The sequence below is a fragment of the Lepidochelys kempii genome, chromosome 6 (assembly GCF_965140285.1).
Source record: "Lepidochelys kempii isolate rLepKem1 chromosome 6, rLepKem1.hap1, whole genome shotgun sequence".
Classification (NCBI taxonomy): Eukaryota; Metazoa; Chordata; order Testudines; family Cheloniidae; genus Lepidochelys; species Lepidochelys kempii.
This window is the reverse complement of record NC_136385.1, coordinates 18015141-18027742: the sequence shown is the minus strand read 5'-3', so window position 1 is coordinate 18027742 and position 12602 is coordinate 18015141. Positions and strand designations below refer to the sequence as shown.

At 44.8% G+C, this 12602-nt stretch overlaps 1 pseudogene; it reads left to right on the top strand.

Moving 5' to 3' along the window:
• Positions 1-9126: 9126 nt before the first annotated feature.
• On the top strand, positions 9127-12387 carry LOC144930678 (up-regulator of cell proliferation pseudogene; annotated as a pseudogene).
• The last annotated feature ends 215 nt before the right edge of the window (positions 12388-12602 follow it).

Here is a 12602-nt window from a genome sequence, read left to right as displayed (position 1 = left end):
TGCCTGAACAGCACATGTAACTTTTCTTGTCTGCATAGTAAAGTGTACTGACAATTTTTGAACAAGGCATTTAAAGTTGTTAGTTCTCCTTTATTGGGGTAGGTAGCAGAGCAGTACCATGGGCGGAGTAGAACGGAAAGAAGGCAGAATTGAGACCTTTCAAAGTTTTGGCCCAAGCAAGGGGGCACGGGGGTGTCATTTCAGCTCCGCGCCTGATAGGGTGACCAGACAGCAAATGTGAAAAATCAGGACAGCGGGTGGGGGGCAATAGGAACCCATACAAGAAAAAGACCCAAAAGTCGGCACTGGCCCTATAAAGTTGGGACATCTGGTCCCCCTAATGCCTGAGGTGCCAAAATGCTGTGGGCCGGCCCTGGCAGCAGGTGCAGTGTATTGAATAAAACAAACACATACAAAACAGGATGTGATTGAAGAGAATTAGTCATTAAACAACTTATTTCTCTTCTGTTTATCTTGATGGAGGTATTAAATCAGGAATCACAGACTCTGCGAGCCCCAAAGCTGTGGGAGAAAGGTGGCATAAATCCCGAGTTGGAATTAGACTTTCAACAAAGCAGAGAGCCGGAGGAGACAGACCTTCCCCAAGACAATGTCCTCTTATCGCCCTTTGTTCTATAGTGGCAGTGAACATGGTTAGAAGAGATTGGCACTGCCAGGTGTGAATGGGGCTTGTGAGAGTGAAGTATTTTCATTGTATTCTGCAGATAATATTGCTCAGATTCAAAAGGAGATGCCGAGTTAACTCGAGCTACACCTTATGCATTGCCCTAACTTGACTCCTGTCCACACAGAAAAACCCTTAAGATGTGCTGCTTATAACTCAAGTGAGCTGGCCCCTCGGGGCACAGGCTAAAGACTAAGTTAGCACAACTCACCAGCTAACATGATCTTTCTGTAGTATGGATGCAAGCTAGCTGCACTTGAGTGCTTCTAATTCTCCAATGCCTTCCCACCCTTCCCCCTGTGTCCCAAGAAAGGACAGACAAGTTCTCCCACCATCCACTGGGAAAGAATCCATAGAGTGGCTCAGCTCACTGCTGTGCAAAGAGCCTTGGGATGAGCTCCTAAAAGTCTTAGTGCCCCACCTGAGTGAGTGCAGTGCCAGTTTGGACACAGCAGGACCTTTGTTTATTCACAGTGTGGCTCTTCTCATGTGAGAGAGGCTGACTCAAGCACAGTAACTGAGTGTAGAAAACTCAAGACAAAGCCTCAGCTCTTTCGGCTGACAGGGATCTATTCTACCACAGTGGTTCTCAACTGGGGGGTCTGTGGCCCTGTGGGTGACGGGTGTCACAAGCAGGCTTCAGAGGATCTGCCCAAATAAACCAGAGAGCATGGCTGGCCTTAGACTCGGAGGCTTCTCTATCAAGCCTTAAAACCCACAGATTGTGTTAATCACTCTTATTGATGGACCTGGCGATTCCACAGGCTACTGCCCACTACCTCCAACTGTAAGACAAACTTTAACTGTGACATCAGCAACATTAACATAAGCTTTCTAGAAATGTGAAGATACATGATCTATTCTTTTCGTGTGGGGGAAGTATGAAGTCAGAGTTAAGGTTTTGTGTTGCAGTTCAAGCTAAAGGCATTTTTTGTGTGTACTGTATTTCTTTATAGTGTTGCCTCTAGGCCCAAGTGGTTAGCAGTATTCGGGGCTTCTCCAGGTTGTTTCCATTAAGAGGAGAAATTGATTATAAATGTCCCATATTTCTTGGTACAATCTTGTTTACTTAAGAAGAAGGTGCACACAGCTCTGTTTCCCTGAACACAGTAGAAATGCAAACTTGCTTGTAGCCAGTCCTGTGCCCTAACAAAGGGCTTTTTCTTGGCTTCCTCCACAGCCACATTACCAAGGCTTCTCTGGGTTTCTGCTGGCTTCCTTATTCCTTTCGATAGTTATCTGCAACATAAATCCATTCCCCAGCCCCTGCATTTTTGCAATCAGTCCTAGGGTTCTCCTCAGCCTGCTTGTCTCACCTACTACTCAGGCCATGCTGGTCCATGCCTTGGGTGGTGGGTTCTGTTGTTTTTGCTCCCACTAAACCATGGGGTATTTAATTGCTCCCATATTTAGCCTAACTGAAAGGGTGCTTTGTCCACACCTGAACTTCAAAGGTGGCTATCAATGGACGGGATATATTTGACCTCCTTGTAGGAGGTGGAGAGAAGAAGAAACTGCAGTCGTAGGTGGGGAGGGAGAAAGAGCACAGATCCTAGCTCAGCTGCAAAGGCCTCCTTTGCCGTTCACAAAGATCATCAGTGATGGGGATCCCCAGTGATTGAACGAAGGATCTCTTGTACCATAGGCCAATCATCAGGGAGAGAACTCCTGACTAAGGATGCGTGACATTAATGGTGGGGGCATTTACAGAGGTTATAGCTGCCCCCACCATTCCTTCTCTCCCATGGTCCTCCCAGATATTCCTGCTCCCCCAGTCCTTCCATAGCATAGGCCAGAAGGGCCTCTCCTTGTCCCCCAGTAACCTCCCTTTGCAGCTGGGGAGGTGTCCCATCAGCACTGGCGACCTCAGAGCAGGACATCCCTGCCCGCAAGCCGCAGGAGAAGCTCTCGGAGAGCAGAACTGGCACCTGAGCTCTGGAAACCGCTTCAGGGACAAGTTTCCTCTCTCTCAATTTGACAAGGGGGCAGGAAGAAGAGGCATAAATCCCTGGAGCTGTGTCAAGAGCTGGAGGAAAGGACTGTGTGTCCATGGCTGAAGGTGGGAGGAGAATGGATGGAGATGTGGTTCTCTGCTCTCTCACACGGAACATGTCAGCCAGCACAGCTGAGCCATCGTGGGGTTCTGTTAATTTTCTGCTGTTAGATGCCTGCCCTAAATTACTGCCTCCCATCTGAATGAAGGCAAAGCAAGAGGGGCACTGTGCCCTCACCCTTGTCTGGACTTAGGGGATGTCTTCACGACCAAGCGTGGCAATGCTTTAACGTGGCTGTGTAGTCGCACCACCAGCGCTGGAAAAGAGCTCTCCCAGTGCTGCAAAAAAACCCACCATGACCAGGGGAGTAGCTGCTAGTGCTGGGAGCATTTCCCCACCCTTGTGTCCCACCCAGCTACCAAGTGGCGGGAACTTTTACCAGCAGCGGAGGGTGGGGAACCCTGGTGGGCCAGCTTATATTCCATCTTAGTTCTGTTGAAGACTTGCCACTTTTAGGTCTGGAATCGAGTGACCAGAGAGATTGAAGTGTTCTCCAACCAGTTTTTGAATGTTATAATTCTTGACATCTGATTTGTGTCCATTTATCTTTTACGTAGAGACTGTCCAGTTTGGCCAATGTACACGGCAGAGGGGCATTGCTGGCACATGATGGCATATATCACATTGGTAGACGTGCAGATAAAGGAGCCTCTGATAGTGTGGCTGATGTGATTAGGCTCTATGATGGTGTCCCCTGGATAGATATGTGGACACAGTTGGCAATGGGCTGTTGCAAGGATAGGTTCCTGGGTTAGTGGTTCTGTGGTGTGGTGTGTGGTTGCTGGTGAGTATTTGCCTCAGATTGGGAGACTGTCTGTAGGCAAGGACTGGCCTGTCTCCCAAGATTTGTGAGAGTGATGGGTCGTCCCTCAGGATAGGTTGTAGATCCTTGATGATACGTTGGAGAGGTTTTAGTTGGGGGCTGAAGATGATGGCTAGTGGCGTTCTGTTATTTTCCTCATTGGGCCTGTCCTGTAGTATGTGAAGTCTGGGTACTCTTCTGTCTCTGTCAATTTGTTTCTTCACTTCAGCAGGTGGGTATTGTAAGAATGCTTGGTAGAGATCTTGTAGGTGTTTGTCCCTGTCTGAGGGTTTGGAGCAAATACAGTTGTATTGTAGAGCTTGGCTGTAGACAATGGATCGTGTGGTGTGGTCTGGGTGAAAGCTGGAGGCATGTAGGTAGGAATAGCGGTCAGTAGGTTTCCGGTATAGGGTGGTGTTTATGTGACCATCGCTTATTAGCACCGGAGTGTCCAGGAAGTGGATCTCTTGTGTGGACTGGTCCAGGCTGAGGTTGATGGTGGGATGGAAATTGTTGAAATCATGGTGGACTTCCTCAAGGGCTACTTTTCCATGGGTCCAGATGATGAAGATGTCATCAATATAGCGCAAGTAGAGTAGGGGCAATAGGGGACGAGAGCTGAGGAAACATTGTTCTAAGTCAGCCATAAAAATGTTTGCATACTGAGGGGCCATGCGGGTACCCATAGCAGTGCCGCTGATCAGAAGGTATACATTGTCCCCAAATGTGAAATAGTTATGGGTGAGGACAAAGTCACAAAGTTCAGCCACCAGGTTGGCCGTGACATTATTGGGGATAATGTTCCTGACGGCTTGTAGTCCATCTTTGTGTGGAATGTTGGGGTTGAGGGCTTCTACATCCATAGTGGCCAGGATGGTGTTTTCAGGAAGATCACCGATGGATTGTAATTTCCTCAGGAAGTCAGTGGCGTCTCGAAGATAGCTGGGAGTGCTGGTAGCGTAGGGCCTGAGGAGGGAGTCTACATAGCCAGACAATCCTGCTGTCAGGGTGCCAATGCCTCAGATGATGGGGCTTCCAGGATTTCCAGTTTTATGGATCTTGGGTAGCAAATAGAATACCCCTGGTCGGGATTCCAGGGGTGTGTCTGTGCGGATTTGTTATTGTGCTTTTTCAGGGAGTTTCTTGAGCAAATGGTGTAGTTTCTTTTGGTAACTCTCAGTGGGATCAGAGGGTAATGGCTTGTAGAAAGTGGTGTTAGAGAGCTGCCGGGCAGCCTCTTGTTCATATTCTGACCTATTCATGATGACAACAGCACCTCCTTTGTCAGCCTTTTTGATTATGATGTCAGAGTTATTTCTGAGGCTGTGGATGGCATTGTGTTCTGCACGGCTGAGGTTATGGGGCAAGTGATGCTGCTTTTCAACAATTTCAGCCCATGCACGTCGGCAGAAGCACTCTATGTAGAAGTCCAGTCTGTTGTTTCGACCTTCAGGAGGAGTCCACCTAGAATCCTTCTTTTTGTAGAGTTGGTAGGAAGGTCTCTGTGGATTAGTATGTTGTTCAGAGGTGTGTTGGAAATATTCCTTGAGTCGGAGACATTGAAAATAGGATTCTAGGTCACCGCAGAACTGTATCATGTTCGTGGGGGTGGAGGTGCAGAAGGAGAGGCCCCGAGATAGGACAGATTCTTCTGCTGGGCTAAGAGTATAATTGGATAGATTAACAATATTGCCGGGTGGGTTAAGGGAACCATTGCTGTGGCCCCTTGTGGCATGTAGTAGTTTAGATAGTTTAGTGACTTTTTTCTTTTGTAGACAAGCAAAGTGTGTGTTGTAAATGGCTTGTCTAGTTTTTGTAAATTCCAGCCACGAGGAAGTTTGTGTGGAGGGTTGTTTTTTTATGAGAGTATCCAGTTTTGAGAGCTCATTCTTAATCTTTCCCTCTTTGCTGTAGAGGATGTTGATCAGGTGCTTCCACAGTTTCTTTCAGAGCGTGCGGCACAAGCTGTCAGCATAGTCTGTGTGGTATATAGATTGTAATGGATTTTTTACCTTCAGTCCTTTTGGTATGATGTCCATCTGTCTGCATTTGGAAAGGAAGATGATGTCTGTCTGTATCTGTATGAGTTTTTTCATGAATTTCCGATCTTCCAGTTTTGGACAGTTATCAGCTATCTCACTCCCGTATATGTCAACATGTGATTGAATATATTCCAAAGTTAATTTATTGCCTCTCTCTCTGATCCTCCAAACCTCTTTATGCATTGCATTGATGAGAGCATTCTGGTTTCTTCTAAAGGAACTGAGGATCGACACCTGTCAACAAAGATCACAACACTGGCCTCTATTTCTGCTCTGTTTATTTCTTGTGGTGCCATGAGTATGTTCTCCACTAGGGTCCTGGATGAAGACATTCTTCATTCACAGCCACCATTCTTAAAGGATTTATTTGATGAACCATCAGTGTACCGATGAATCTGTTTGCCTTGTGACTGATACTGTTCAATGGGCTTTTCTACAATTTTCTTTAGGGTGGCCAACTCCGTATGTTCCTTTGAGCAAGGTTCCCAAAGGGAGAGATATTTATTAAAGTAAATAGATTCATGTGGAGGGATTAGTGGGTGTACATGTTGCTTCACACACTCTACCCTCATAGCATCATCAAGTGTTTCTGTTTCTCCAGTAGCCTTTGTGCACTTCTGGAAACAAGAGGATCTTTTCAGCCTTAAGTTGGTTTTCCAGTTTCTGAACAGACCTGAACAGTGATGACATTCAGATAGGGAATGAGATAATTTCCATGCCAAAATAGCTATTCTTCTCTATGATTCTCAAGTGGTTGAACATCAAAAACTCTTTTTACAAATTGCTGTTGGAGTGGATCTTACACCTCCAGTTAGTGTGTGAATTGCAGATGACTGCACAACATTGATCTTGGCAAGGTTACTGAGAGCACTATGTGACCAGACAGGTAAGAGTTATTCAAGTATTGGATGAGATATTGAGCAGCATGTTGTTTTCAGTGTTCAAACATGTGAACCCCAGTTGGTACCTGCAATACATTATAGAAGAGCCAATCTCTTCTTTGCTTTGGCTGCCAACTTTTTGACCTGTGGTCCAAACATGAGTACAGTGTCAATGTCACTCTAAGGTATAGCAGATTTTTCTCAACAGCAATACCTTCTCCAGCCAGTGTGAAGATTGGACTGTAGTTGAACCTCCTATAATTATGGTAAAGTAGGTGGACTTTGTTTTTGCTGGATTGAGCTTGAATTTATGTTGCGTTGCCCATCTAGTTACGATTTCTAAGTCCTCATTCAATCCATTCTCCATATATCTTTTTCAAGACCCATGGTATGAAGTGCAACATCGTCTGCATAGGTGTATTCAAATCATTTCAGGTAGTCTGACAGACCAGAGGAGAGCAGCAAAAAAACACCAGGACTTAATACTGAGCCCTGAAGAAATCCTGGCCTCATGGTCTTTGAAGGAGTATAACTTAATCTTAGTGGGTTTTTTTCCTGTATGGTAGGAAACCTCTTATCCAGAGGTGCATTTTACCAAACTCCCATCTCACTGCCTATTATACCAGACTCCATTAAATGTTGCACTGAGTTTAAAACAGACTCCTGTTGATGACTGCGGTGGCTTTTTCTGGAAGCCATTGCTAAGAGGCTGCCAGAAGGCCACCAGCAAGTCTGTCATTGAGTGCAAAGGCCCATAAGCCATTTGGGTAGGTTCTACCTTTCCTTCTTTTAGAAGCCACCATAGAAGCCTTGACTGTACTGTTCTTTCCATTATATTGCAAAGGAGACTGATTAAAGATATAAGCCAATAGCTGCCTGGAAAAGAGGGATCCTTGCCGGATTTCAGAGAAACAGTAACTGGTGATTTCCATCAATTTAGGTACCTTCCTTTTTTATGCTTGAGTAATTTCTGATGTCCAACAACCTGGCTCTAGCCTTCTTCCCAAAGTGCTTTAGCTCATGGTCACAGATGGGGTCCAGCCCAGGGGAATTGCTTGGTTCAAGCTTCTCTATTGCATCTTCTCGCTCAGGTATGAGAAAGATCTCTCGGAAGCCATGGTACTGAATTATATAGGCACATATTTAAATGATCTTCGCCTTTCTTCCCAAATACTCCATCTTGCATGTTTTTGCAATGGCTCTATCCTCATCACCATATATGAGCCTGGTCATCTTGGCATAATGTTCGAACAGCGTACTCACAGACTTTGTCATCGAATGCTTCTACACCTCTAGTGTTCAAGATATTGGTGTTATTTAAATTATACGCCTTTGTCTGTTTGTTCTCAATTTGCTTCAATATCATCCATCAATCTTTTCCTCTGTGAGGATCCAGTCTTATTAAACTAAGCCAGCCCTTCGTTCAAGCAACTATTTACAGAGCTGCAGCACTTGGAGCTTAGCATTCGAGCCATGTGCACACAGACTGACCTGCTGGTGCTTTCTCCATACTCTTCCCTCCTGCAACTTGTGACCCTCCCTCTAAGTTCCATGCTGGTTGCTACAATTTCTAGTCATCATTCAGCCTTTGTAACATTTGCGGATCTGTCTCCTGGGTAGAATATGCTGCTAGTGTGGGCCAGTAAGCTGACTGCATATTCATCCTCACTTCCTGCCCTAGTGTGATGTACTGAGAAGAAAAGTGGTGACAAGAACACCATCAGGTGAAGTAGTAAACAAGGGAGGTGGAAAGAAGGAAGAATTTATGCATTGCCTGAAGGATTGCCTGCATTGCAACTGAGCAGAGCTGGATGAGTAAGTGTTTGTTTGGTTTGGTGGTGGTTCCAAAAAAAAAACTTTAAAAAACAATATTTAGTTTGCGTCAAACCAAATCTAAAATATTTTGAAATTTTTGGTGACTCAGAAAAGTTAATTTGGGACCTGTTTCAGAGCAGGATTTCAAACTTGGCTTTCCCACATCCACTGGGCTACATGTTATGGGAGGACTGGGGGAGGGAACAGCAGCACCACCTCCTCCTTCTTCTCTGGCCATTTTATGAATGGCTGAAACCTCTCATATCAAAATTGCAATAATTTTAGGCCAACCAAAACCACATTTCTAGTTGAATACATGACCTGTCTGAAAGAATTTCCATAGCTCTCCATAAGTGTGGCATTTCAGTTAGGATGACTGAGAGTGTGACAGTTGGGTCAAATCTGTGAAGGTTGCACCAGATAAATGGTGCTTCAGTACTCCAGCTACACGACCCCTCTAAGTGGTTGTCACTTATAAGGAGCATGCAGACCTCCATGATTTTTGTTTAATAATTGCAATTCCTTCACATTATGGCCCTAATACCAAAGTAAGAGTTCCACCTGAAAACATTTTCAGTTTATCAAAGTGTTTATGTTGTATTACCTTTCTGCAGAGAGACCAAAAGCCCTTCAGTACATCGAGTCAAAGTTAGAAAAGGAGAAATACAGAAGCAGGAAACTAAAGCTGAGAGATGTCCTGGAAATCACACCAGAAAGTCTAAAGAACTGCCCTCCTCAGACAACAGGAGATTTACCTTGGCATTTCCTCAGGAAGCTCATGGCTCTGAATGGGATGGCAAGAAGCACAAGCCTTGAGCACAGGGTACCCACTGATCAAACACTAACTATGGACAAAGAGGAGCTGGATATTCCTGAAGATTTTACTTTTCTCAGTGACACAGACACCAGTGATTCCCTGCACACCCTTGATGTTCTCTGTGCCATTCTGCTTTCCTCAGACAGTTTCCTACAGCAGGAGATCCTGTCCAAAATGTCCATGTGCCAGTTTGCTCTCCCTCTGCTGCTACCTGCCCTCGACACCCCCAAGTGCACCCTACTGCTGTGGGCCATGAGGGACATGGTGAGGAAGTGGAGGCCGCACTCCCTGTCAGAGAGTAGAGGGTTGAGAGAGGAGAGCCTGGTGCTCACGTCAATGCCAACCATTTCCTTTGTGCGGATGGGGAGCTGCAGCTTCTCCAAGTCCCACCTCCTCAATGAGGTTCTCAGCCCCTCCCAGCAGCACCAGGATTTCTTCATCCATCGAGACATGGAGTCTGGGAACATCCCTCGGGAAATCGCAGGTGGGCTGCTCGAGATTTCCTGGTATTTCCCTGCTGGGAGGGAGAATCTGGATCTTTTCCCAGAGCCTGTTGTGGTTGCAAACCTGCGGGGAGACATTGAGTTGCACTGGCTGCAGTTCAGCTTTTTAACAGAGGTCTCCTCAGCAGTGTTCATATTAACGGAGAGCATCAGTGAGAGAGAATGCACGCTGTTATCATCTCTGCAGGGATCAGCCACTAAATACTACTTCATCTTCAATTATCAGGCTGGGAAAGCCAAGCAAACGCTGGAATTCCTGAAAAAGTTAGCCTCGATGCTGAAACTGAACAAGTCACATGTGCTGTGGAAAGGAGGTACCACAAATAAGGCACAATTTGTAAAAGTTCTGCAGTCTGCAATAGCAGCCATAATGAAATCTTCTCCCAAGAGAGTGAGTATAGAAGCCATGGCTGAGACAGCACGTCAATTAGGCATCCAGGTAGATGAGGATAACAAGGAATGTCAGACCCCAAACACATATGCAAAGGAAATCACTGCACAAATCAAAGATGTGGCAAAGTACAAGAGGGAAAAGCTGAGACTCCAAGGGGAGACATGGAGAAACTTGGCTGAAGTGGATAAAGAGCTGTGCCGAATGAGAAAGCAAGGAGACACCCCACTGGAGAACTATAAATCTCAGCTGAAAAAGAAATTAATGGATTTATGTGCTCAGCAGAATAAACATGACCTTACTGATGGTTTGATTACATTTATTACTGGAATAGAACACCTACATCACAGGGAGAAACATTACTTCCTGAAATGGATGAAGTTTGGCCTGGATCCCATTGCTAGGGAGAATCTTTCTAAACTATGGGATCAATATAAAGAGAAATGCAAAAACTCAAAAGATGACCCCAAAATGTTTGCAGAGTTAGACAAATTAATCTCTGCCAGTTCCTTAGGAGTGGAGCATTTCATGCGTGAGTTGGGGCAGTTTTATGAAGCTGAATGCTCAATGGTTAAAGAAGGTAAAATGGCAGAAAGCCAAAGGCAATTCACCCATCTCCCAAGCATAGCAGCTGACCTCATGCTGAAAGGGTTTCCCATGGAGATCATTGATGGAGACATTTCCAACATCCCACTGCAGTGGGTAACAGATGTTCTGAGTCAGCTTGATGCCAAGCTGGGGGGAAGGTACAGAATGCTGGTTCTGATGGTGCTGGGAGTACAGAGCACTGGGAAATCCACCCTCCTCAACACCATGTTCGGCCTGCAGTTTGCAGTGAGCAGTGGCCGATGTACACGAGGAGCCTTCACGTTACTCATTAAAGTGGCAGAGAACTTTCAGCAGGAACTGGGCTGTGATTTCATCCTGGTGATAGACACAGAAGGCTTGAAAGCCCCCGAAATGGCCAAGCTGGAGGATAGTTATCAACATGACAATGAGCTGGCCACCCTGGTGACTGGACTGAGTGACATCACCATCGTTAACATGGCCATGGAGAATGCCACTGAAATGAAAGATGTTCTGCAAATTGTGGTCCATGCATTTCTCAGAATGGAGAAAATCGGGAAAAAAAACAACTGCCAGTTTGTGCATCAGAATGTCAGTGACGTGTCTGCACATGAACAAAACATGAGGGACAGGAAACACCTCCTGGAACAGCTGAATGAAATGACCAAAGTTGCAGCCAACATGGAAAAGAAATGCAAGGAGATGAATTTTTCTGATATTATGGATTATGATCTGGAAAAACACAATTGGTACATTCCTGCTTTGTGGCACGGACTCTCCCCCATGGCTCCAGTGAATTTGGGATACAGTCAAAAGGTTTATGAATTAAAGAAATATTTGTTTGAATTTCTGAAAGATTGTTCACAAGAGAGAACTCCCAAGGACATTCCCCAATTTCTTGAATGGGTGAGGAGCCTGTGGAATGCTGTAAAACATGAGAACTTCATTTTCAGCTTTAGAAACAGCCTTGTTGATGAAGCCTATAACCAGCTGTCTGTGAAGTATGCAGAGTGGGAATGGGGTTTCCGGAAGGAGATACCTTTCTGGGTATCTGAAAAGGAAACTTTCATCCAAAATCAGCCACCAGATAAACTAGACCCTAATCTTTCAATCAGACTAAAGAGTGAGGCACAGGAAAAACTGAGGCAAGAAGCAGAGAAGATTTTGAATCATTTACAACAGTATTTTGAAAGTGGAGCAGCAAATCTGCACCTGATAGAAAAGTACAAAGAAGATTTTAGAAGAAGTGCCAATAGTCTCAGGAATGAACTGGAGAGTTATTCATTCAGCAAGTGGCAAGAAGCGATTCATATTAAAAAAGGCCAACACAAAACAGACTCTGTCCTGTCAGAGTACAAGAGAAAAATTGAAGAGAAAGTGGATGGGCTTCTGAACCATTGCAGGAAAAGCAACTGTAAATTAAATAATGATGAACTGGAGAAGGAATTGGAGAACATGTGGAGAGAGACATTGTCAGAATTATCACTCATTCCTTTACAGAGACGCAACATATTTGAAGATGTGGAGTTCTAGCTGAGAAGAGACCTAGCGGATAGGGGCAGTGCAGTCTGGAAGATGTTACGGGATGCCAAAAGCTTGTGTGCTTATAAAACACAAAATTTCAAAATGAAAAAGGAATACTTAGACTTAAAAGTGTTCAGAGGTTACACACTATCAATATCAGGTTTGAAAGAATTCTTGACACAGGAATGCTGGCATAAAACAGAGGCTTTAGCTAAATCCTTAGTAGAAGAGTGCAATAGTTACACTGATGGAAAAGTAAATGGCAAAGCAGATTATGATGAAACTTATTGCAGAGAGTTGTTCTAAAGAGCCTAAAGGAAGCCTTTACATTGAAATCAAAAACAGGCTGAGAAACTCTTTTGTGAATGGAGAATTACAGAAGTTAATTCCCTTAAATGTAATGGTGATTCTCTTTTAATATCAGACACAGGTTGCAGCTTCCAAACAGATAAAGAAACAATGCTATTTCACATTTCACATCCCATCACATTTCACATCACATATCGATGTATGGCAAAATT